The sequence below is a fragment of the Macrobrachium nipponense genome, chromosome 41 (genome assembly GCF_015104395.2).
Source record: "Macrobrachium nipponense isolate FS-2020 chromosome 41, ASM1510439v2, whole genome shotgun sequence".
Lineage (NCBI taxonomy): Eukaryota > Metazoa > Arthropoda > Malacostraca > Decapoda > Palaemonidae > Macrobrachium > Macrobrachium nipponense.
The window spans coordinates 38,261,480-38,286,433 of record NC_061102.1 but is presented as its reverse complement, the minus strand read 5'-3'; the positions used below and the strand labels follow the sequence as shown (position 1 = coordinate 38,286,433).

General features: G+C 36.1%; 1 protein-coding gene across 6 annotated transcripts in view; it reads right to left on the bottom strand.

The window, feature by feature from the left end:
* LOC135212701 (histone H3.v1-like) overlaps nucleotides 1-24,954 on the bottom strand; it is a 72,484-nt gene that overhangs the window by 39,654 nt on the left and 7,876 nt on the right. Inside the window, exon 1 of one of the 6 annotated variants that reach the window (XM_064246392.1) lies at nucleotides 1,372-1,630. The exons of the other annotated variants lie outside the window; for them this stretch is intronic. The gene's annotated coding sequence lies outside the window, so the exon portion shown is untranslated. Of the gene's footprint in view, nucleotides 1-1,371; nucleotides 1,631-24,954 lie in introns of those variants that run through there. 6 annotated transcript variants of the gene reach the window in all.

The window sequence follows — 24,954 nt, the reverse complement described above, 5'->3', positions numbered from 1 at the left end:
AATGAGAGGCAACAGGTAGGTAACATTGATGCTCGAGTAGCCAAAAAAAGATTGAAACTCCAGCTTTAGATCAGCGACTACGTAAGCAATCGAAGCTGATCTCCACACAAGGCGACTCGTCACGAAACCCTATTCCATAAATCATGAATCCTTTTTTTATATTCATAGGTAATTTCATATACATAGAAGTAGTCCCATGAGGATGAATTCCAGGCTCTCGCTTTTGTATAATTAGTACAGATAGCGTCATTCCATGAGCTCATATTTTATTTCTAATTCTTGTCATACAAGACCGGTAGGCGATTATCATATTAGCTACTGTTAGTGAAGATAATTTTTATCTATGAAAGTCGTCTGAAAAACGGTTTCATTAATTTAAAGTAGGAATGTGCCAGTAACCTTTGGATTGTATTATTTCTAGACCCCCATTATAAGGAAAAGGCCTTAAAGTTGACGCTCTCTTTCTATATATATATATATATATATATATATATATATATATATATATATATATATATATATATATGTGTGTGTGTGTGTGTGTGTGTTTGTGTATATATATATATATATATATATATATATATATATATATATATATATATATATATCATATATATATATACTAGTACTGGATTGGGTTTGCACCTTTCTTCCAGTTTACGCAGATAGCAATGTTGATGAGAAATATGTAGTCGAGAGTATTCATTGCGGCTTGAGATCGTCCCCCTTGCGTCAAGAAAATCAATGTGAATACAGCTGTCCGATACGTTTCCAAAGTCCAACGGACTGTATTAGTAAGTTTAACAAAAAAGAAAAAAAAAAGAAACAAGATTACCGTTTGCAAGTGTAACTTATTCCAGTAACGAAATGCTCCTTTAATGATGTCAAATGAAACCTACCAGTTTTAAACTAGACTAGGTCTACAGCTTGTATGCTACCAAATGTTGTTAACTAAACCAACCAGGTTTAAACAAAAATGAGGCTATAATAAACAGGCTACCAAGAGTTGCAAGCGAAACGCAACAGTTTTCAACTAGACTAGGTCTATGGCAAGTAGGCTAGCAAGCGTTGCAAACAGGGAAAGCTGGCATGTGTCTCGCAAACATGAAATTTGAATTGACACAAATATAATATAGGTGCAGAATAGTTACGTACATTATTTTCAGAGACAGCACATCAAAGATATTTCAAAATGGGTGCGTTCCTATCCTACCTAACCTAAGCTATCCTTACATCGACATTGTGCCGGAGATACTTTTCTTACTTGGCCCTCAACGTGACATCTCACACATAGCTTAACGACGTACGTAACTCTTCTGCAGTATTAACAAGCTGATTTGCAAAATGACTGGTATTAAATTAGTACCTTACCTTGTTACATTCAAGCACGACAAAATTCTGAAGGAAAAGGACCTGTTTATGATAGTGATTCGATCGTGTAACAGCGTAAGATCATTCAATATCCGTATCCATTGTAGGCCAGGCCATCACAAGATGCTAGAAAAAATCGTCCTCTTCTGGATTAAGTTGGCCTTATGCCACCACTCATTGCAAGGGCGGACCGTGAACAACTGTCCATGTCACGTTATCAAGGAGCTAGACTTTCGCAATCACTGAATACAACTTGACTCCCGTCTGCTAGCACAGCCTGGGACAGCAGTGTCACCAGCATATGACTTTTAGTATTCATCCGCTCATTTGTGAATCATATTGTTGCCATCCACAGGAAGCTAACCATCTCTCACAAGCTATATACTTACTCTTGAATTTAATTGAGACTGGCTTTTTGACTTGCCTTTCGACACTTTCCACAAACAATCTCCTACGCTAAAATAAAAGAAATGGCGCTTAGGAATTTAATGGCTTTATCTTTCCATTCAATTGGCGCTAAAATCCGTTTGATTAATTCAAATAAGGCGTCAATAGTGGCGGAATCTATATTTCTGTCTGATTGGCTGAAGTCATGCTTGCTGTCAATGGGCTGGAAAATGTACTTCGTTATCAACTCATTACAAGACGTTATACATTACTGCTCTGATTTATGTCCTGGCTATGAGGAAGAAGAAGTCACCATTAACCGATTAACGTTTGTTAAACTTTGTTTACTGTCTAGTCAGTCAGTAGTAGTTACCGTCTAGCGGTGATGCGTAGAGTGTGGTTCCGCTAACTGTTATTACTTAATTTCATTAAAGAAAAAAAGCTGTAACATAACGAAATATTAATTATATGTTGAATAATTGGTAAACTGCATGCGTACATGTTACTGAAACTGTTATTTTACGGTGTTTCATGTTAATATTTTTTATTTTTGGGGAGGCAAAATATGGAGTCAAACTAAGCCCGGAGAAGTTCTAGTTTGTGAAAATAATCGGTGATACTGAGGATAATAAATGGTGGCATTATATCAGCAGTACTATGAAGAATTATAACTCTTATATAGGCCTATTGTTTTTATCGAAGCATTATTTTAACAATTGTACCCAATTAATGAAAAAATGGACCCTAGGCCAGAGAAAAGCCATTGTTAAGAAAAAAAAAAGTGCCCCGTGGACATGGGCTGTCATCCAAAATCAACGTTGTTCAGAAGTTAAACAAAGGTAAGTGCCATGACGACAATGTTTTAATTTCAGTATTTTTTGGGGGTATTATTCTACTTTCAACCATGACTGCATTTTGGACTTGAAAATATAATTTTCCTGTTTAAATGTTTTGAGCAATAATGACACGAGGAAAGCTGGGTTTTAGGGTTGGGAAAGCAAAACCAATAAAATACAGTAACATTAATCCCACTGATATTTCCCATTCTAATTAACGTCAGTTTATGGAATGTTTTAAACTAATATCATGCACAAGGATGAGGACCAGGTATCCTAGGTTAGGTTAGGTGTGGTTGATAATGAAACGAAGGTCGGAAATCTTCAAAACACGCATTAAAACAGGAAAATTATATTTTAAGTCCAAAATCCGATAATGGTTTAAAGTAAAACTTTTGCCTTTTTGTCGGGGAGGGAAATGGGAAGTCTATGATGCATTTTGAGCGGTAAAGGAAAATTTTTGCTATTTTATGTGGTCATAGTTATCCATTCTTTAATTGACTATACTCTGTTTTTTTTCATCTGTCCATCCATCTGTGGTGTTTTTGTATGGCAACACTGCGTCCCGGGCTTTAGATAGTTACATTCAGCTTACATTCAACGATTATAATAATATCCTATTTCGAATATTAACGGTGTAATTCGCATACAGTAAATTATTAAAACACTTTTCAGTTGCAAATGTACGCCCAGATATCCTTTTATTTACCTAAAACTTGCACATAACGTAACTATCTAAAGCCCGGGACGCAGTGTTACCATACAAAAACACCACAGGCAGATGGACAGATGAAAAAAAACAGAGTATAGAGTGTCCGTGCAGCTGTGTGGCTGCTGGGTTATCTCAGGCTTAACACGTATTGTTATTAAGATTGGTGATGACATTGTACCTTTAGCCTATACACGGCTCTGCCTTTAGCTTAAGAACCCTTGCGTTTCACGGTCTGGTTTGGTTTCCCGTGTCTGAAGGTACATTCAGGCTCATTCTGGATTAATAAAATGTTAGTGTTTATTATTTGGATAGAGGCAGCTGGACGTGTCTGTCTGATTACTTGGGTGAGTATGTCGTAGAATTGACTTGTCCATGATATCAAATTCCGCCGCACTCTTGAAGGTTTTTATTTTTATCAATCTGGCAATTGATAGCATATTCCAGAATCTTCATTTTGTGGGCAGTTACTTTTTACAAAAAAGCATGGCTTCACTCAGGTTTATGCAGTGACCAAATATCCTTCATAAGTACGAAAGTTCCTTACCCCGGTGAGCCGCTTCTTCCTGAGTGTATGGTGAATTGGCCTTGGTTTGATGATCTGCTCCGCGAATTTTTTCTCTTGTTACAGTTATTGCCTTTTGTTTTACATATGAATACAGGCATCAAGTTTATTTTTTTTTATTCAAGTTTACACTAATAAGCGAACTACCAATGGCTTTAAGAGGGTGAAAAATAAACGGACTGTCGAACAGGAGTTTAGTTTCCTTTTTTAGAAGTTTTTCAACATAACCAGCATTATATTATTGTTCAAGCGCATTTATTGTTGTTTGTGGTGCCCCTTGTCTTATATATTGTTTGCTTCGTTAATATCCTTGTCTACTAAATATTCCAAATAAAACAATGAATCGTCCAAGACAAAAATTCTTTTACCAGATACTCAAGAAAACATTCTAAACCTTTTAAGAGGTGGACTATAGTCAGCCATGAACTTTGCTGGAACGTCATGATAACAGATATATATATATATATATATATATATATATATATATATATTATATATATATATATATATATGTCGTGTGTGTGTGTGTGTGTATGCGTGTGTTTCTCAGCTCAACCTCTAGTCGGGATAATAATAACTGTCATATTCTCACTGAATTGCTAAGTTGTGGATGGGCGTTCTGTACAAAAAACTTAAAACCGGCCGCTCCACATCCACCCACATACACATGAATGTGTATATATATCATAATATATCATAATACTACTACTACACACACACACACATTATATATATATATATAATATAATATACATATATATATATATATATATATATATATATATATATATATATATATATATATATATATATATATATATATATATTTGTGTGTGTGTGTGAATTTTTATTACATCGCCGTGACATTTATTCCCAAAAATTATGCCACAAATTTTGTTTACGTTCCAATCCGCTCTGCTTTGGGAATATCAAAGGGGAATTGTCACTGATAAACGATCCGGTACCTGGGAGACTCGGGTAGACCCACTGCATTTCCACGGTGACCCTTCATTTCTTTTTCTTGGTTCCCTTATATACCCACCTACCAGTGACGTCACAAAATGGACAATAATGCCGGGACGGTCTAACCCAAGGTATAAAGATTTCTATATACCTTGGTCTAACCATGGTCTAACCCTGTAGTACTCTTTCGACCCTGTTTCAAACGCACCAATCGGCTGCCATGGTGGTTGATGCCAACACTACGTACAGATTCCTGCACTTGACGGGAATATGTACACCCACAGCAGAGTCTTTAGCACCTTCTCATCTCTTGACAACCTAAGGTTCAGCAACGTCGAATGAAAGTCGTCGATACGCACCGTCGGCGTTCGAGCCTCCCATGGACCGAATCGTTTACCAATTAGACTAATTCCTCTCTGATGATATTCCCGAACTAGAATGCATCGTATATTAAACTACATTTGTAGTTTACATGTGTGTGCATGCGCTTATCCTTTAATAAAATATTTGTTAGACTTTAACACGTAGTACAAGTGATTGGCTACCCGTAATGTTAAAAAACTTAATTACATATTAGATTATGGATAATTTGTTATTGATGAAGTAGGTTTCACCCCAAAACAGGTTATGCAAATAATTAGAGATCTATTTATGTTATCTCAGAGGATTTCAGAAGTGAATTGAATTAGTGCTGGTAGGGATTAGAGCCAAATTACGAATGGAGTGGGAAATACGAAAAATGTTTACGACATATTCTAATAAATCAGTGAAAATAAGAGGTGAACCGATGTTAACATATGACCATTATTACGGCGGTATTTAACTTTAATGTTCCAGTATGGTACTGCCTACATATTTGCCGTGGACATTATGCCCCAAATTGGAATGCTGAAATTTGCCAATTAATACCTAAGTACAGTTTAATGACGGGGCATTTACAAGGTCGCCTACGCAAAGCTTATTAGTTTGATATTGGAAAAGTTGTATTTTCGAACCCTGAGGAACTGGAACGTATACACGCACAAATGAGCAACATACACTCATGCCAATACACACACACACACACACACACACACACACACACATATATATATATATATAATATATCTATATATACATTATATAAACAATTTAACCAGCTCAGCTTGTTACTTTAATTCAGATATTTATGTATGAAAATACATACATATGCTATATATATATAATATATATATTATATACTATATATATATATATTATATTATATGTGTGTGTGTGTATAAATATACGAAGTATATATATATATATATATATAATATATATATATATATATATATAGCATATGGATGTATTTTTATACATAAATACCTGAATTAAAGTAACAAGCTGAGCTGGTTAAATTATTTGTCGAAGTTAAGTTAAGGACTTGTAAATGAAAGGCACAAACACCTGTACAGTGGTTGCCATCTATTGAGTGAGAGAGATTATGATATAGATAAACCTTTCCTAAAACTGACTTGTGAGTCGTGTTGTCAGTATTTATTAATCAGGAGAGCAGTGCAGGAATTCTTTCAGCCACGTTGAATTGCACAATACTCACTGACGCTGATTAATCATATTAGGACAACACTTTGCAATGATGCTTGCAGGCAGGTGTGTGGGTTCTCGCGGGATTTGTGACCTGAACGACCAGTGTGGCTGTACTGTATTAAAATTATTTAATGGTCAGAGAGATAGTAACAATCAAGAGTTTAAATTGTAATGTATGTATGTATATATACACACACATACTATATATGTATATATATATATATATATATATATATATATATATATATATATATATATATATATATATATATATATATATTGTGTGTGTGTATCGCCTGTGGAAAAATTAAGCAACGGAGTGCAAGGCAAAATTTTCCGCCTTCACTGTAAGGCATGAGGCACAATGTGCGATACACAGCAGCTTAGAGAAGGACGCAGTCCCTGAAACCATCCGTATTTATAAGTGGGCCTTTCCCAATCCCCTCACCACCCCCCCCCCCCCCCCTCTGGCCCCTTCACGTGACGGGTATACTGATGAAGAGACCCTGACGACTTGGGAACTTCCCTCTCCGGCTCAGACATCTTTGCGTTACGTTGCAAATGTTTAGGGAAGAATCAGAACCCTGGGGAAGCCTGGCTAAGGGAAAACCTTAGCTGGAAGGATGCGTCAAAACGAAGCTTCTCAGATTTGTAACGCTACCGAGAGAGAGAGAGTAGAGGAGAGAGATAGAGAGAGAGAGAGAGAGAGAGAGAGAGGGCATTTGATCGCCAGCTGCATTCCCATTTATTTGTTTTGTTTCTTCATCCGTTTAAGCTTGTCGTAGTGGTTCTTGTCGTGAGCTGCTGAAGGTCGGTAGAATATAGTTATGCTAAGATCGTGCAAGACGATGGTATGTGCGCGGCTTGTATTGTTAAAAGGTTGTTACACACTTGCTGTCTTATCATTTTTTATATATATATATATTATATTTTTAAGTAATATATATAATATATATATATATAATATATATATATATATATACATGTATATATGTATACATATATGCATATGCACATATAATGCAACAAGGAACAATTAATATCAAAGTCGAGAGAGGGACAACAGCAATGCGGATTTCCTTTTAACACGTAAACAATGCAATTATAATTCTTTTTCGGTCTTTGTGAGAATATAAAGCTTCAAAGATAACGGGCAGTCAAACGCTTGAATACATTATAAATGGAAATTTGTCATCGATTTGCCTGCTGGCTGTGATGATAATTGTCCATTCAATAAATGGGACCCAGAACCAGCTTTCCATCACGCACGCAGGTTGCCTCACTTTTCTGTACACAATAGTTTTAAAGGGAAGGAACGAAGTGCAGTACCTGTAGGCTAGCTGTGGAATAAACAATGAAGAACTAAGTATATCTTAGTTTTACCAGACCACTGAGCTGATTCACAGCTTTCCTAGGGCTGGCCCGAAGGATTAGATATTTTTACGTGGCTAGGAACCAATTTGTCACCTAGCAACAGGACCTACAGCTTATTGTGGGATCCGAACCACACTATATAGAGAAATGAATTTCTCTGATTCCGCGTTGGTCGAGCCGGGAGTCGAACTTCGGGACCACCGGATTGGCAGCCGAGCGCGAAAACCACTCGTCCAGTTTCATTTCTCAAAATGTGTGCTTTGGTAAATCTGACATAAAGAATGTTTCGTGATTTAATCGCATGAAAACGTGTTCGTCCACCGAATACGTGTGGTACTGAGCCTTGACAATGACTTTATGACATCGCCCATAGTTAAAGGGTCTGTGATCTGTGATGGCACACTTCGTAAGCATACGATAACGACTTGATTCGTAGAATGATAAAAAAAAAAAAAAAAAAAACGTTGATTCATTTCCTGAATGAAGGTTTTTGCATTTGAGGGAGGTTATGAAACTGAAGTAGAAATTTATCTTTCTCAAACCAAAGCTACGAAAAGCTGAAAATAGTCAAATGGCTTTATAATGACGTCGAATTAGATTGGAAAAAATGTATAGCTACCGTAAACTCATTATCTGGAAACAGAAGCTTCCGTATTGATTTAAAATACAAAGCAATTACTTCGTGGAACATGAGTTAATTTGGGAAGATTACTAATGTATTTTATTAGGGAAAAACTCTCTATCACGAGAGTATATATAATGTTCTAAAGGGTACACAATAATACAAAGTGTAAAAAGTCCGTGTATAATTTTGAAGACTACAGAAAGCTTTCGAACCCTTCCCTGGGTTCATCTTCAGTCCAAATGAACACTAAGTTACAACAAGTACAGAGGTAAATTTAAAAAACAAGAGTCGTTGTAGATCGTTGACAACGGCCGTTAGCTCGTTAATGGGCCAGGATAGTTAACAAGTCTTCAAAATTATACACGGACTTTTTACACTTTGTATTATTGTGGATCCTTTAGAACAATGTATTTTATTCTGCTAAAGCTCATAAGTCGTTCTTACGCATACTAAAACGTTGGAGCACTATCTCACTGAGATGACAGAGCGACACCAGCATGCAAATAAAAGGTCTTTTGGTTTAGGAACCAACTTCTTACGGCGCATTCATATTGTTACCTCCTGTAGGACCTTAGAACTGACCTCAAGAAACAACGAAAAAGTTTTTTCTTGTTAAACCGTTTTAGTCAATAAGATCTCGCAAAAGCACGTTCTTATAGAGGTTTTCCAGTATGGCTGAATCTGGATAAAGCCTGACATTTAAATCATTCATTTTTCATATCTTCTAAATTTCATGTTATATTTTGAAGTTCCGGTTCTAATATTTATGTAGCTGGGATACTTCGTAAAGGGGACGCCATGTTGCAGGTTTTCGTTCTGTCATTTCTCATACTGATTTCTCTTCAGCCTAGCTACTCAACAGCAGGAGAATTCGAGAGTGAATGCCGTATCTTAATAACTAGACACCAGAGAACTTGAAAGAATTAGGCCTAATAAGTCAGGAAGGATATTCCACTTTAAGAGTGAAGCTACACAATAAATAGACACCAGTTGACCTTGAGTAGTATAAGTTTCTTTACTTCATTCAGTGAACGAGACTAAGGCTATATACTGTAGAAGTGTTGAATGAAACCTTGAATTCAATAGATTGTTGACAGTAGGATTATAATCAACCTTTACACGAACACGTTAGTTATGCACCGATACGCACTGAAAGATACACACACACACACACACACATATATATATATATATATATATATATATATATATATATATATATATATATATATATGTATATATATGTATATATATATATATTATATATATATATTATACTTGTGTTTATGCATGTATGTATATGTTTGAGGTTATGTGCGTGTGTGAAAGGTCCCTCAAAAGGAAGTTAACATGAGAAATCTGTTTTTTCCCATTTCACTTCAGGCACTGGTCAGTGTGAAAGAAAAAGGAGCAAACCAGATGCTTAGTATATATATGGGAGATATGTCGCATTTAACTAACTGGTCCTGTGATTCAAGGAAGTCAAGACATCGGGTTTTATCTGCAAGCTAATTACTATCCGTCGTCCTCAACATCGTTATTTCCAACTTGTATTTACGATATAAATGCCATGCTTATCCATTTACTGCCAAATTTACCTGTGATCATGGTTGAAGCAAAAGCCAATGTTGCTTTCCATTTAGGGGCTCTTACATGCGTTTGAAGTTATTATACTGTACCTAGAAGACATTCAACTATAAACAAACAGATTGCATACATTCGTACATGAGAGAGATCCTTGTCGGTGGATATATCCTCGAGTAAATGAGATTGATCATTGGGAATAGCGGTACATAAGTATAGTTGGAGAGACAGAATGGTGAGAGAAATAGTTTGCAATTTGGTGGGATGTAATGGTTGGAAGAGGAATGGCCGGATGTATACCTTATCATTATTTAACTGAAGCCTAATGTAAGTTAAATACAAGCTTAGATAGGTCAGGAAGCGGGGGAGAATTTGGCTGTAAGTGTAAGGCCATTGAGTTTCATGAAAAGGAAGCCATTAAATCACATTAGAAGAAAATGAAGAAATAATGGGCTAGGGTTAAGGACGCCAATGATGAGGACATAGGGTAAGCAAGTCTTTGTAAGTATAGGTGGGGTGAGGGAATGAGAGATTGTTTATGAAAAATTACAATTTGATGAGGAATTGCACAAATAGAATAAAGGACTAAGCACAGGAATGCAGGAGGATAATAATGTTATGAGGATAAATGGAATAAATTTTCCATAACCCGTTCCTCTTCAGTTCTGTGAAGTTTATAATATAATGAAAAGAAAATATTGGAATGCTTATTTTCTAATCCACTTTAAACGTAAGAAATTAATTTGACTTTTACTCAAGAAAATGCTGAGGGTATAACTTGTATAATTATGACGTAAATTAATCGGTTTATTAATGTGTTATTTATGAATTTATTTATTATCTATAAATTTACTGAATTTTACTCCAGGTAACTATTACTTGAAGAAAGTGCCTCTTTATCCCCCAGAGACGGCTTCATTATCCCCACGGGGGTAATTACCCCCGGTTTGAGAACCTATCTCATTCCATATTTACCACGTGAGCAGTTCGTCTCACCTGCGGCTACCTTTCTTTCATTTGGCTTCATCGCCAAGGCGGGAATATATGAAGGGACTGTTGAGCCAACGTTCATTTTCAGAAGCACAGACGATGGAGCCAAATGAAAGAAAGGTAACAGATGAGACGAACTGCTTACGTGGTAAATATTGAATGAGACAGGTTCTCAAACTGGGGGTAATTACCCCCGTGGGGGTTGATGAAGCCGTTTGTGGGGGGTAACGAGGCACTTTCTTCAAGTAATAGTTGTCTAGAGGAAAATTCAGTAAATTAATTAATTATATAATAATAATAAATACATTAGAAAATCGATTAATTCACATCATAATTATGCCAGTTATACCCCTCAGCATTTTCTTGAGTAAAAGTAAATTTAATTTCTTCCGTACAAAAAGTATTAGAAAGTAAGCATTTCATTATTTTTATTTCCTTTATTTTATAATGATATCTTCACAGAACTGAAGAAGAATGGGTTAGGGATAATGGAGATTATCACAACACTGGCGGGGTAACGGTACCAAAAAGAATGTGAGAACCCCTGGCATAAGAAGAGATAGGGTGAAAAATTGAGAGAGATAGAGATCTACAGGAGTGTAAGTGAGGGGATGAAACTGTGCTTTGACAAGGGTCGGTTATTAGGACAGAATGCAGGATGACAGCTTGGTGAAAAGGGTGTACAATCCGGTAGTGATGCAATGGAAGCGTAGATAGAGATCGATAGTGAAAATAGTTCTGGGAGGGAAGGAATGTGGCAGTGACTTGTGGTTTTTTTTTCAGGTGCACCCTCTGTTAGGGAAATGGTTTTTTTTTTTTTTTTTTTTCAGACTTACCCTCTGTTAATGAAAAGTTTTTTTTTTTCAGACGTACCCTCTGTTAATGAAAATTTTTTTTTCAGACGTACCCTCTGTTAATGAAAAGATTTTTTTTTTTCAGACGTAACCTCTGTTAATGAAAAGTTTTTTTTTTTTTTTTTTTCAGACGTACCCTCTGTTAATGAAAAGTTTTTTTTTCAGAGTACCCTCTGTTATGAAAAGTTTTTTTTTTTTTTTTTTTTTTTTTTTCAGACGTACCCTCTGTTAATGAATTTTTTTTTTTTTTTTTTTTTTAGACGTACCCTCTGTTAATGAATTTTTTTTTGTTTTTGTTTCAGACGCAGTCTGTTAGGGAAAAAGTTTTTTCTTCAGACGCACCCTCTGTTAGGGAAACCCGTTTAATTGCTGAATATATATATATATATATATATATATATATATATATATATATATATATATATATATATATATATATATGTACTTATTGGTATATATATATACATATATATTTATATATATAATATATACATATTTATATATAAGTATATACTATATATATATATATATATATATATATATATATATATATATATATATATATGAAACTATATTAGATATAATGAGATTATACATGGCTATGTGCTTATAGTGAAAAAGGAAAAAAAAAGGCGAAGATGGAGATGAACGAAACGGCAAACTACTGTCTGGCGTTTTGTTGAACTTTAACCTTTAGAAAAGGGTTCATGTAATATCTTCTTCCTCTCTCTTACAGGCTGCATTATAAAAAAGAAAATTCAGTATATTCCAAAAATGCTTATTTATGCGAATAATGATTATGAAGGGCCGAGTGTTATGTACGTAAAAGTTTACATAAACGTCAGAATTGTTAACTTTTCGTCTATTTCCATCTTTATTTTTTTTGTCTGTCTGTTTATCTGTCACTATCCAGTCACACGCTTTATGCATCTCCCACCGTCGTTAGTTAGGAAGTGGTTTGCTTGATTGCTGAGCAACAGGAAACTGAACATTTATGTCTGCTTGCCTATGCATGCTTCTACTAAACTTGTAACTGAATAAAAACAATTGTATTAATTTTATACATACATACGTGCGCACATTCCACCTCAGAATAAACTAAATTTTAGTAATTGTATACATGTATACATACCTTTCACCTCAATGCATAACCATATGCATTGTTTCCTTAATAATATAAACACATTTCGTTGGCAGGAAAGTACACAAGGACAGATTTCACGTTTCACATGCTATGTCCGTGGTCCAAATCTTTAAGGCAGAAGGAATGACCTTTGCCCTTTACCTCTCTGCCCTTCTTTCGTGGCGTGATTAGAAAGGCCACCAGCACTGCCGAATGCTGCGCTCTCTCATCTCAGAAGTGATCATTTTTTCTACAAGGAGGTGCCCAGGGAACCTCATTGACATAACTATTCTTCAGAGGTTTTCTTTCACGTTCTAATTAACTTCTCATTGACTGATAGTCATAAAAATCAGGATCATAATCAGCTATTCACGACGTTAAAACATAAACATCGATTCCAACCCCTTCAAAAAATTATGTGAGACGGACCCCGAGAAAGAGAGAGAGAGAGAGATTAAATGCTTCTGGGTCTGGGAGATTCTTGTTGACACTCGGGTTTCAATGGTTATACCTCAAGGGCGAGAGGAGGAGGAGGAGGAGGGCTGGAGGAAGACGGGAGAGGAGATAATTCAAGAAAAGGGGAATCAGGACGAGGAGACGAAAAGTAAAGCCAACAGTTCAAACGATATTGACGTTCGGTCGAGATGACATAATCCGACGGATGCTGACGGAGGGGGACTGTAGGAATATGGAAGCAAGGAAATTAAATAAGGGTTAGATCTCCCATCAAAATGCAACGCTTAGTCTGTAGGTGTGTCCTTTTTCTAACTTAGCTACGCACTTATACAACGCGGTAATCATATTATTCTACCGAAATATGAATTGTTGAACAACGTCTATTCATGCAGGCAGTACAATATTTGATTTCCTTTGACCATTTCTTCATTCATGCACTGGAAAATGCACAGACGCCTGCTTATATGTACGTTCATCAATATATCTACATAAATACATATGGCCGTAAGGTGTGTACGTGTGTTTATATGTGTGTATATATATATATTATATGAATATTATATATATATATATATATATGTATATTATGTACATTTACATATACTGGTGTATACATATATATCACAAATGAACACTGGTGAAAAATAAGAGACTGGATGTAAGGTCGAAACCGGTCAGGACCTGTACCCCGCCTCCTATTTTTCATCTGTGGTTATGTGTGTTAACCACTTCCCGTGTTAAAGTTATTATAAACACACACACACACACACACACACACACACACACACACATATATATTATATATATATATATAGCTATATATATACATACATACAGTTTTTCCACTAATTCACGCGTCATTTCTTATACTGATATATTAAGCCAAAATTACCCAATATCGAATTCACTCTACTTTGGGAAAAACTTACATTTAAAAGGTTTTTATGCAAAGTTAAGTGACTTATTCATCCACTGATGAACATACATTCATACACACACACAACACACACACACACACACACATATATATATATATATATATATATATATATATATATATATATATATATATATGTAATTATAATTAATTTGAACGCCAAGGCAATTCTTTTTACTCTGAAGAAATTTCCAGCAACAAAAAATTCTCTAATTCCGCATTGAAACTGTGGGCAGGAGGGACCGGGCCGGGAGAGAGAGAGAGAGGAGAGAGAGAGAGAGAGAGCGTGCATGTACCAGAAAAAAAAGCAAGCTACTGGACCAAAGACCACCCTTAATAGAGACCTCAATTGAGAACCCTTTGACCTATTGTTACAGCGGAGGTTTCCATCTGATGCCTCCAATTAAATTAGTATAGCCGCCTTTTTTTATTGGTATATATATTCGTGGATCTGAATCCGCGTTCACTCACCTCTAACTTTTGTTTTTTATCGGAGTAGGAGCTTGTTTATGTGAGTGGGGGCGACTATTTGCATGCAATTTTATTTTACGGCATAATTCTCCAAACACTCTCTCTCTCTCTCTCTCTCTCTCTCTCTCTCTCTCTCTCTCTCTCTCTCTCTGAATTTTATCACTCAAAATGAAATAACATTGTGGACGTCAAGGCTTGTTAGTTGAGCTGTTTGCCTAATTTAGGACAAAAAGCGCTGAAAAAGTGATTCACTGTTCAAAACTGAAAATAGATTTGATTAAAAGAGATCAGAGCATTTTTGGGCTATTTGTTGAATTATGGGGAAACACATTCTACCAGCAGATCTGTTCGTTATGTAAATCTTGGAATTTAGAAAAAAAGTTAACAAGTTATTGAAACTACAATTTGTGGTCACAACTGGATCATACAAATTTTGAATGTGGCTAATAGGCGGTCGTCAGTTTACCTGAGTACTTTACCTATCTATCCATTTTTATGTTTTGATATGTATAAGACATCAGGAGTTTTCAGGACGATGTCAATTTTGTCAGTGACAACGAAGAGTGTCGAAGAGACCTTCTGTATAATGCAGCTTAGCTTCCATTCTCTCAAGAATTTCTTTTTGTATTTGCAAGCTGTCACTACCTTGTTTTTTTTTTTTTTTTTTTTTTTCATAAACGGCATATTATTTTCTCAGTCATCAGAAACTGATGATCCCTCTGAAACCACTCACAGAAAACGAAATAAATAAGACATGAACGATCAATCCTAATCTGCTAACCATTTGGAAAATACACCACGATAACAACAGGTAAAATGTTCAAAACCCGTTGTTATCCGCTCTCCTTCCACAAACTTCGTCCCTATTCCGGGAAAGATGTCCCCCTCCCATCCCCCTGTCCCCTAATGACCCACTTTCAAGAAAATTCCCCTTTATGACAACAGTACATGGTCCAAGGAACAAATCTTTCCTCTTATCCACAGCTTACGTCAAGAGGCTATTGAAAGCACTGGCTCAATAAGAGCGTAAGCCAGATTTACAAGTTTCTCTCTGACGTCTCCTCGGATGGACTAATAACTCTTTGAGACATCCTAATCCTTGTAACTCTCTCTCTCTCTCTTATCCACAACTTACGTCAAGAGGCTATTGAAAGCACTGGTTCAGTAAGAGCGAAAGCCAGATTTGACCAATCTCTCTCTCTCTCTCTCTCTCTCTCACCCACAGCTTACGTCAAGAGGCTATTGAAAGCACTGGTTAAATAAGAGCGAAAGCCAGATTTACAAGTCTCTCTCTCTCTCTCTCTCTCTCATATGAGCTCTCTTTTGATCAATCGTTGGCGGTCTGTTTGAAGCTGTTTTCGTCAAGGCAGTGGCTCAGTGTGTCCGCTGGACTTCTTTGCTTGTCACCTGGCCTTCATCTTGGTCATAAAGATGCACCTCTGTTAGATCTCTGGAGCATCGGCGAGACTTTTCTGTGACGCAAATGCTGACGGGTTAAGAGTTGGGAGAATCGTAGGGTCTAAGCCTCTGCACAGTTATGGAACACCTCCACAAAATAAAATGTTATTGAAATCTCGTAAAACAAAAGCAGGTCGAAAATTCGAAAGCACCGAACTGAGAAATCAAGGGGTTGGCTTCAGTCTATAACATGTGAAATGGCAGCTGTTTAAGAGAAGAGAATGGATTCTTTCCTTCAGCTCCATAGGTATTAAGCGTTGGAATATTTGTAGAGCAGAGAAGGGAGAAAACATCGCGCTGGAGAGGAACATTATCTAAATGAGGGAGACTTGGAAACTCTTTCCTTTAATCCTCTCGAAGGCTGAGACAAAAGAAGTACTCAAGAGAGCTATATTCCCGGCAGGGACGAATAAGGTCAAGGTGAAATTTAAGTTATTGGTATGAAAGAAAGGATTAAAACAGAAAAAAAAACTTTAAAAGTTAGTGATTGTCAACTATACTCTGTTTTTTTCCATCTGTCCATCCGCCTGTGGTGTTTGCGCATGGTAACACTGCGTCCCGGGCTTTAAATAATATTCTATTTCGAATATTAACGGTGTAATTCGCATACAGTAAATTGTTAAAACACTTTTCAGTTGCAAATGTACACCCAGATATCCTTTTATTTACCTAAAACTTGCACAAAGCGAACTCATCTAAAGCCCGGGACGCAGTGTTCCCATGCCCGACCACCACAGGCGGATGGACAGATGGAAAAAATACAGAGTATAGGTTATCTTGCCTTGTCAAAGTTAACGTTGTTTGAATAAGCGAAATGTAGATAGGCTGAAAGAGAGAAGATGGGTTTTCCCTGCGTTAAAGATTAGTGCCAGTATGTATTAATATGTTCAACGATGAGGAATGTCAAACGAAGATATTCGACAGTCGAAGTCAGAGGAGGCGCCGAGAACTGAACCCATAAAAACCATTTGAGGGAAAGAAGAAGAAGAGAAGTGATCAATGATGATGGCCAGAGTTAGACGAGAAGGCTGAACCCTGAGGAACATCGCTATAAAGGGGAAAGAGAACAGACGCAGCATCAGCATCAACAAGCGTAAAGCGGTGAGATGAAATGGTGGAAATAGATGAGTACATGAGTGTAATCGCAGGCAAGATAGTAGGCTGAAAGAACCACATCCAAGACATTTTAAACTGTCTTACAGGGACAACGAACAACGCCAATGATTCTTTGTGCAGGCGAAACCCAGCGCCTTGCAGCTTAAAAGATAGTGGAAATGGACTCCTTAAAGATAGTGGAAATGGACTCCTTAAAGATAGTGGAAATGGACTCCTTAAAGATAGTGCTTAAAGATAGTGGAAATGGACTCCTTAAAGATAGTGGAAATGGACTCCTTAAAGATAGTGGAAATGGACTCCTTAAAGATAGTGGAAATCGACTGCTCTGAGCATTGTATAGATTTAAGTTGATAATGGAGAGCAGAGACACTTCCTCTAATATTTGAGAAATATCTCGTCAAAGGAAGTCTTTAATTGTTTCCTAAGCCTTGGGCTACGAAATCAATGCGCCGCCCTTGGAAAGGCTCAAAAGAAATGCTTAAGTAGAATAGATATCTGTACATCCTGATGACGTATATGGTATTAGCGTCATATCAGACTCAAGCCTGCTTTGAAAATGGTTTTAAGACAGTGAGAATGAAATATTAACAGAAGCGCCATTTTGAGTGTTCCTTTTAGAACTTCGAAGGACGACAGCCCAGGTAATTTCCATCGTCGATGATCATGCATCTGTTATCAACAATGATAAATGTTTCACAAGAAATGTTCAATGGTACGTTGATAATCAGCAAAGTAACATTCTTCACTGGACTCTCCTAAGGTAAGGGGCAGTACACGATCCAAATCACGTAAGCCAGCGTTCTGTAAGAAGCGACGGTATATACCTCTAGACACATTCCCTTTAGTGATCATTTTGGGCTCCAACGCTCCTGACTGACGTAAGCTCCAACTCCGTGACACTCCTCTCTCCAGCCAGTCGACAGTCGGGCAACTTCCATCAACAACCTCTCCTCTCTTCCCCCCGCCCCTCCACCCAGCCTTCAAACGACCCTCCTTCATCCGGCCCCCACCCCCTTTACTCTTTTTGCCCAGAGCAGAAATCTAGGCCTTTGTGTCAACGCATTAAAGGCGACTTGGTGCACCGATTAATCCTTACACAACGACGAGTGGTTATTCTTGGTAGGAGGTATACTTCTACACATCACACAAGTATATACATAAAGTCTAAATGATGGGCAACTTGTTTCCTCAATATTCGAACCTCTTAGGACGTAGCTGAGGACAAAACTGTGCTCATTATTTTCATCAAGTCTTGAATTATTGCTGCTCTGTCACTAAATCAAACCAAGAACTACGAAAGATAAAAAGAGAAAATAAAGCTATGCGGCACTTGCCTCAATAGGCCAAATTATATTGTTCTGGTAGAAATCAAGTAATGACACTTGTCCTTAAAATGAGAAATAATTACTTATCCAACCGCGCTTATGGGGAGATGAAAGTCCTTTACAACAAGAGGAGGAAAAAATCAAAGAAGAGGTGGGTGGGGGGGGGGGGGGACGTAGAGCGAGAGAGAGAGAGAGAGAGATTTGTCAGCTGCAGTAAGGTAATTATCCTAATGAGAAAAATTGCACTTTTTACTGAAGCGATTCAAGCATGGAAACAAAGGTCAACAGAAACTGCGAACCTCTCATTTCAATTAACTTTATAATATATGAGTGAAAAAGAAGCCTGTGCAACATGAAAGGACGTCTTCATTTCTCAGATTACAGTGATTCACGGAACTTTTCTTTAACCTTTTGATAAATGCGTGTTACAGAATATCGGGATATACTAATTCATGTCAAATGAAAGGTCATAAGTGGCAAATGATTTCACTAAAGGCCTTCTAAGTGAAACTTTAACGAAATTAGCTAAAGTTTTATGCAATTTGTTGTCCACTCGTATTTTCATGTGTTCACATTTTTACCCGCGATACCCGACCCTTGTAGAGATCTTTCCTAGGTAGTGTCCTCCAAGGGTTTTAATCCGGTATGTGCCCACCTTTTTCGGGTTGTTTAGTACGCACCCGTTCTACCAAGGTGACGTCACAACCTACTAACGCCATCTATCAAGGTGACGTCACAACCTACTAACGCCATCTACCAAGGTGACGTCACAACCTACTAACGCCATCTACAAGGTGACGTCACAACCTACTAACGCCATCTATCAAGGTGACGTCACGACAGTAGCCTTAAAAGGGATGTTACATGGTTCATTGCCAGTGAGACGCGAGTGCACCTGATGATGCGCATGAAATTGAGTTATATGCACACATCTGCAGTATTGGAAATTTGCAGTATTTTAAGATTGCTCGAGTTTGCTTTCGATTACTGTAGGCTACTAAATCTCATTTATCCTTTATTAAGTGCACTTGACTTTTAAATCAAATTTTGTGCAGCCTACAATACTTCATATATTTTTTTAAAAATATTAATCATTTCCATTCAATTCAACTGTTAAGTAGTAACCGAAAACTTTAGTAAGAACAAACTGATGTATGCAGACAAAATCAGATATAGAAACTAACTCATATACATTTCAATTCATTGTTATAGTATAATATTTTGGTATGGTTAGTTTCTTGCTTTGTCATAAAAATGTCTTTGAGAAAAGTTGCTATTTTAGGGAAAGAATGGACCTTCTCTCTCTCTCCGGCCTGGTTCGTGCGGGATACTGAAAACTCTCAAGGTTAAATAAATACCTTTGCTTTATACATTTTCTTTTTAAACTGTATCTTTAAGGCAGTGGAGAGACTGTAGTATTTGTAGTATTGTCAGTTCTCAGACATCGTGACAAAATAGTTAAATGCCATTATTTATTATTTATCACATTTCACAAGAACGCAGTTACGTTGCTATGTTCAGATACTTCCAAGACTTTAGACATTTCTAGGAAATAGGCTGCATGCAGCCGGGAAGAAGGATGACCTTGTAAAACGTATTCCTTGAGGGGACGGATTTGATGTGACAGTTTCTAGAATCCAGTTTCCGTGAAAGAATCGTGGAATTGACCAGTAACATAAACAGTGTGGTTCATCAGGAAGAGGATGATCGAGTTAGACTCCTTGTTTCAACAAGTTTAATGCAACATCTTTGATAATCGCTGTTTCCATTGCGTGACAGTTGAATTCAAATCCTTAAATTCAACTGATGGAAATCTGGCGAATCTCGGTCAAATTATAGGGTGTTGAACACGGCAGAGAGAACAAATGACCACATCGGGGTTTATTGTATGAAAACAGGAACACGAAGAATACGCATATAACATACCTGTAGATCGACAGCAATCTGTTTGTTTTTATCGCAGAATTTATTGTACTTTCTTTGGTTATTCAATCCTGGCTATAGTTTCCTCGGAAAGGAAAGCTAGAGCGGCGCGAAGTCATCTGAAACGTGTTAAAAATAACAAACATTCACTCGTCATCATTTCATACATATTTCCATTGTAAGGTATTTTTGGAGCCGTTGTGGAGCTTGCGACCTTGTGTATTGTCTTCATTAAAACGAAGGGCCAAGCTTAATATTCAGAGGTAAAGTCACTTGGCTTTCATGTGAAGGCTTTTTTGTGACTGTTGTCCGTGTTGTTAAAGACAGCAGTCGCTGCTTTGTTTATGTGTACCGTGAAATAGACAGTGTCGGTAAAATCATTTTGGAAATCCTGTGGCGGTGTTCTTCCGATTCAGACATTGTTGAGATTCCAGGCATGATCAATAAAATCATATAATTAACGACGGCATTGCCTGATTTACGCTTGAGGACCGGTTCCATAGTTCATAAACAAGTCGCTTAATTTGACTCCTGTTATGTTTACTTTGCTGGAGTGCTACATCAACGTGTCAGATGGATAAGGGGAACCGAACAGATTCCCGAAAGCTATCCTTGAAGTTTTAAATTTAAATATATGTACATTTACATGACTATGGATTTGTTTCTCCAATAAAATTAATAAAAAATGAACGCTGAAGTGTGCGATATCTGTCATTATCAAAGATAATGTTTAAAGAACGGTGCCTAAACAACAAATAATTGGCGAAGAACTGAATAGTCCTTTACCAATTATTTGGTGGATAGTGGACCATTGGCAGAAACTAAACATCCTGTGTGATTGGTTATTAAGGAAATAATTTCCAAGCCCTTGCATCTTCTTTCCCATTGTCCAGAAATCAAAAGGTTTGACTAACGCATAGCCATTTTTTATAACTCGAACCAAGACTTAAATAGAGAGATGCAAGATAAGACAGTTTCTCTGAACCAGGACAGCGGCCAGTTTTTCGAAAAGGGAAAAAAAAAAACACGTTTTCCGTAATGTAGTATATCAATTTTCACGAAAGTAAAATATTTTCTATCTGAATTGGCAAATTCGGTTAATTTCTTTCATTTAATTTTTAATGTGTCTCATATGAGGTTAAGCAGACAAATCCCCTTCTATCCCCCCCCCCCCCCCCCCCCCCCCCCCCCCCCCCCCCCCCCCCCCCCCGGTACAGGCCCTAAACGCTTGGAGACTTTCATTGCGGTTTCTATTTCAGTGTTCAGCTGGTATCCTGCAGATCTATTTGTCCATCACTTTTTATTTGTGTTTCAAAATTGTGAGACCAAAGTGATTTTGGAAGATAAATCTCTTCAACTCTATTAGACGGATTCTGTTCTTCATTTTTATCACTTCACAGGTTATACCATGAAAAAATAAAACTTTTCTGCCATAATCTAGTTTATCAGAACGGATGTTAAAGCAAGAGCTCAGGAAAAGTTCGTAACCGTGTTACACACAAAAGAAATCCGGCAAGGAGCTGTCCATAAAGTCCCAGTACCATTACAAGTATTTATTGCTCAGAAACCATATAACATAGAGTATTACAATATTTTGTAGAATGTTCTACAATTCCTGAAGTTAACATTCAGAGCACTTAATTCTACAAAAAAGAAAAAAAATGCATTACTCTATGTTATATGGTTTCTGAGCAATAAATACTTGTAATGGTACTGGGACTTTATGGACACCCTGTACCTCTACAGTCGACAAGCATCAAACCAAAACTTCATTTCACCACCCGATTGAACGTCGCATAACAAGGTTTCTAAAAGCAGTGAATGACGTCGGACGTTCAATTATTTATCTCAAGCGGACTGGGTCCAGCCTCAGTAATGAGAAGTACAGGAATAACAGCTTAAAAGCAAATCTACCACGAAAACAGTGCGCGAGTGTGTGTGTGTGTGTGAGAGAGAGAGTATGCAACGAGTGTCAGCCATTTGATGTGAATGGTATTTATTGCTATATGAATCATAGTTCCTGAAAATATATACGTATATATATGATACTGACAAGCAATAACAGCATTCACTGTCTGAAACACTAATTTAGGGTACGGCCAAATAAGTTTTACTCATCGATTTCATTATTCTATTGCAAGTTAACTTTTTGTTTTCATTAAGAAATTATGTGGGAATAAACATGTTTATTAATGCATTTACATAAGTTCGCACATATCACACTTGCTATATGATTTCCACAATCTAAATATGTATGTATGTATGTAATGTGTATATTGATAGGAAGTTTGTAGAATGTATGAAATCTAAGGTTGAAATAAAGACGGCACTGTTTAGTTAACTCCCCTTTATGTAAGTGAAGTGCGGATTTTGACTGTAAATGAAAGAAAAGAAGTAGGATGATGCTACTCGGGGAGTAAACCTACAAAATACGTTGTTGTTGTTATTGTTGATGGGGAGGGTAGGAAAGCCCTACTGAAGAGCCTGAAAAAGGTGTGAGATTGAATTAAAGATGCAGAAATTTTAGGATAGGATAGTTGTGATTTATTTAATAGAATGAAAATGTAAAAAATAAATAATGTGTATGTTAAACTACATAAAAATTAAAGAATTATTTCTAATAAATTATAGTGAATTTATTTTTTAATTTTCGTTGGTGGAACAAGGCTCTATTTGATTATTTTGTGACGCCACTTTTAACTGAGAGTATATGAATGTGTTTAATTTGTGTCCTTTTCATTTGACCCTTGTTGTTAGGATAAGTAGTACTAAGTACGAGTATGAATTACTAAACCACTTCAGTTAAGTTAGGAATATAATGTTTACAACTTACGCATCAGGGGAAAATCTTGCACGCGTCCCGAGTAAGCTGAAGGTCTCATCACGCCTTATTTACGTAGTTTAAGAAGCAAAAGAAATACTGAACAGTAGGGACAATTAATTGTCCTGAATAGGGTGACACAGGTGAAAGGATAGATAGGTCAGAGTGGTTGGAGATAATCCAGTCATGCAGAAGGAATGAAAGAGAATACAGATGTGATGCCAGGGCATTTTAGAAGTGTTAGGAAAGACCTACTGTAGGATTGAATTGATAGACGCAAAGGAGGTGTATTAGGCTCGAAGGACCCAAGTTAAGAAGTGAGTGCAAGAAAAATCCAATGACAAGACATCAGAAAATGTGTGTGGTGACATTTTGGCATAGAATAATTAATATATCACACACACATATATATATATATATATATATATATGTAAATATATACATACACATTAATTTATATGTATATATGTGTGTGTATATCATATAATATGTATAAATGTATATAATATATGTATATATACATATGAGCATAAATTAAAATATGACTAATAAATCAATGATTCACACTGATTATAGATATATATAGAATTTATTATCCGGAGAATCAGTAATTATATATATATAATATATATATATATATAATAATATATATATGTATTATAATATATATATATATACATACATACATACATACATATAGACACTGATTATACGGGTGATAAATTAAAATATGACGAATAAATATATGATTCTAACTGATTAACACTAATTTATTTGCAATTTTTATATTTTGCCTTTTATCTTCAACTATTGCTCTGTGTAGGACTGAATAAGGGAGGTAAATACTAAAAGTTAATTCGGGTTGGCTTCCTCTCAAAATGTATCTATTTCCTGTAAAGTATCCTTAACTTCATATCCGTGCCTTTACTTGTGGCTCTTAAATCTTAGTCTGCACCTTAAGCATTGTACGATGTCGAGTTTTGAGTGAGTTCTCATGCTTGCGTTTATTCCTGCTCCATATAAAGTATATATTATATAATATATTATATATATATATATATATACTATATATGATATATATATATATATATGTATATATATATTATATATATATAGTATATATATAGACTATATATATATATTATATATATATAATATATATATATTTTATACCTAAATTAGACGCACATACTTATGGCACAAATCAAGAGGTCAGGAATTCGAATAAAAACGTCCAGAAAATAGAAATTTCAAATAGTGATACAAAAAACAAGCCGGGAAAATTTACATTATATATATATATATATATATATATATATATATATATATATATATATATATATATATCGTTACTTGATAAGGGTGGAAGCGTTTTAATGTGCCTTTTACACTTGAGACGTATCCTGTTTTACCAGAAGAATTTATTTACACACGCGCACATACACACACACACATACATATATATATATATAAATATATAAATATATATATATATAT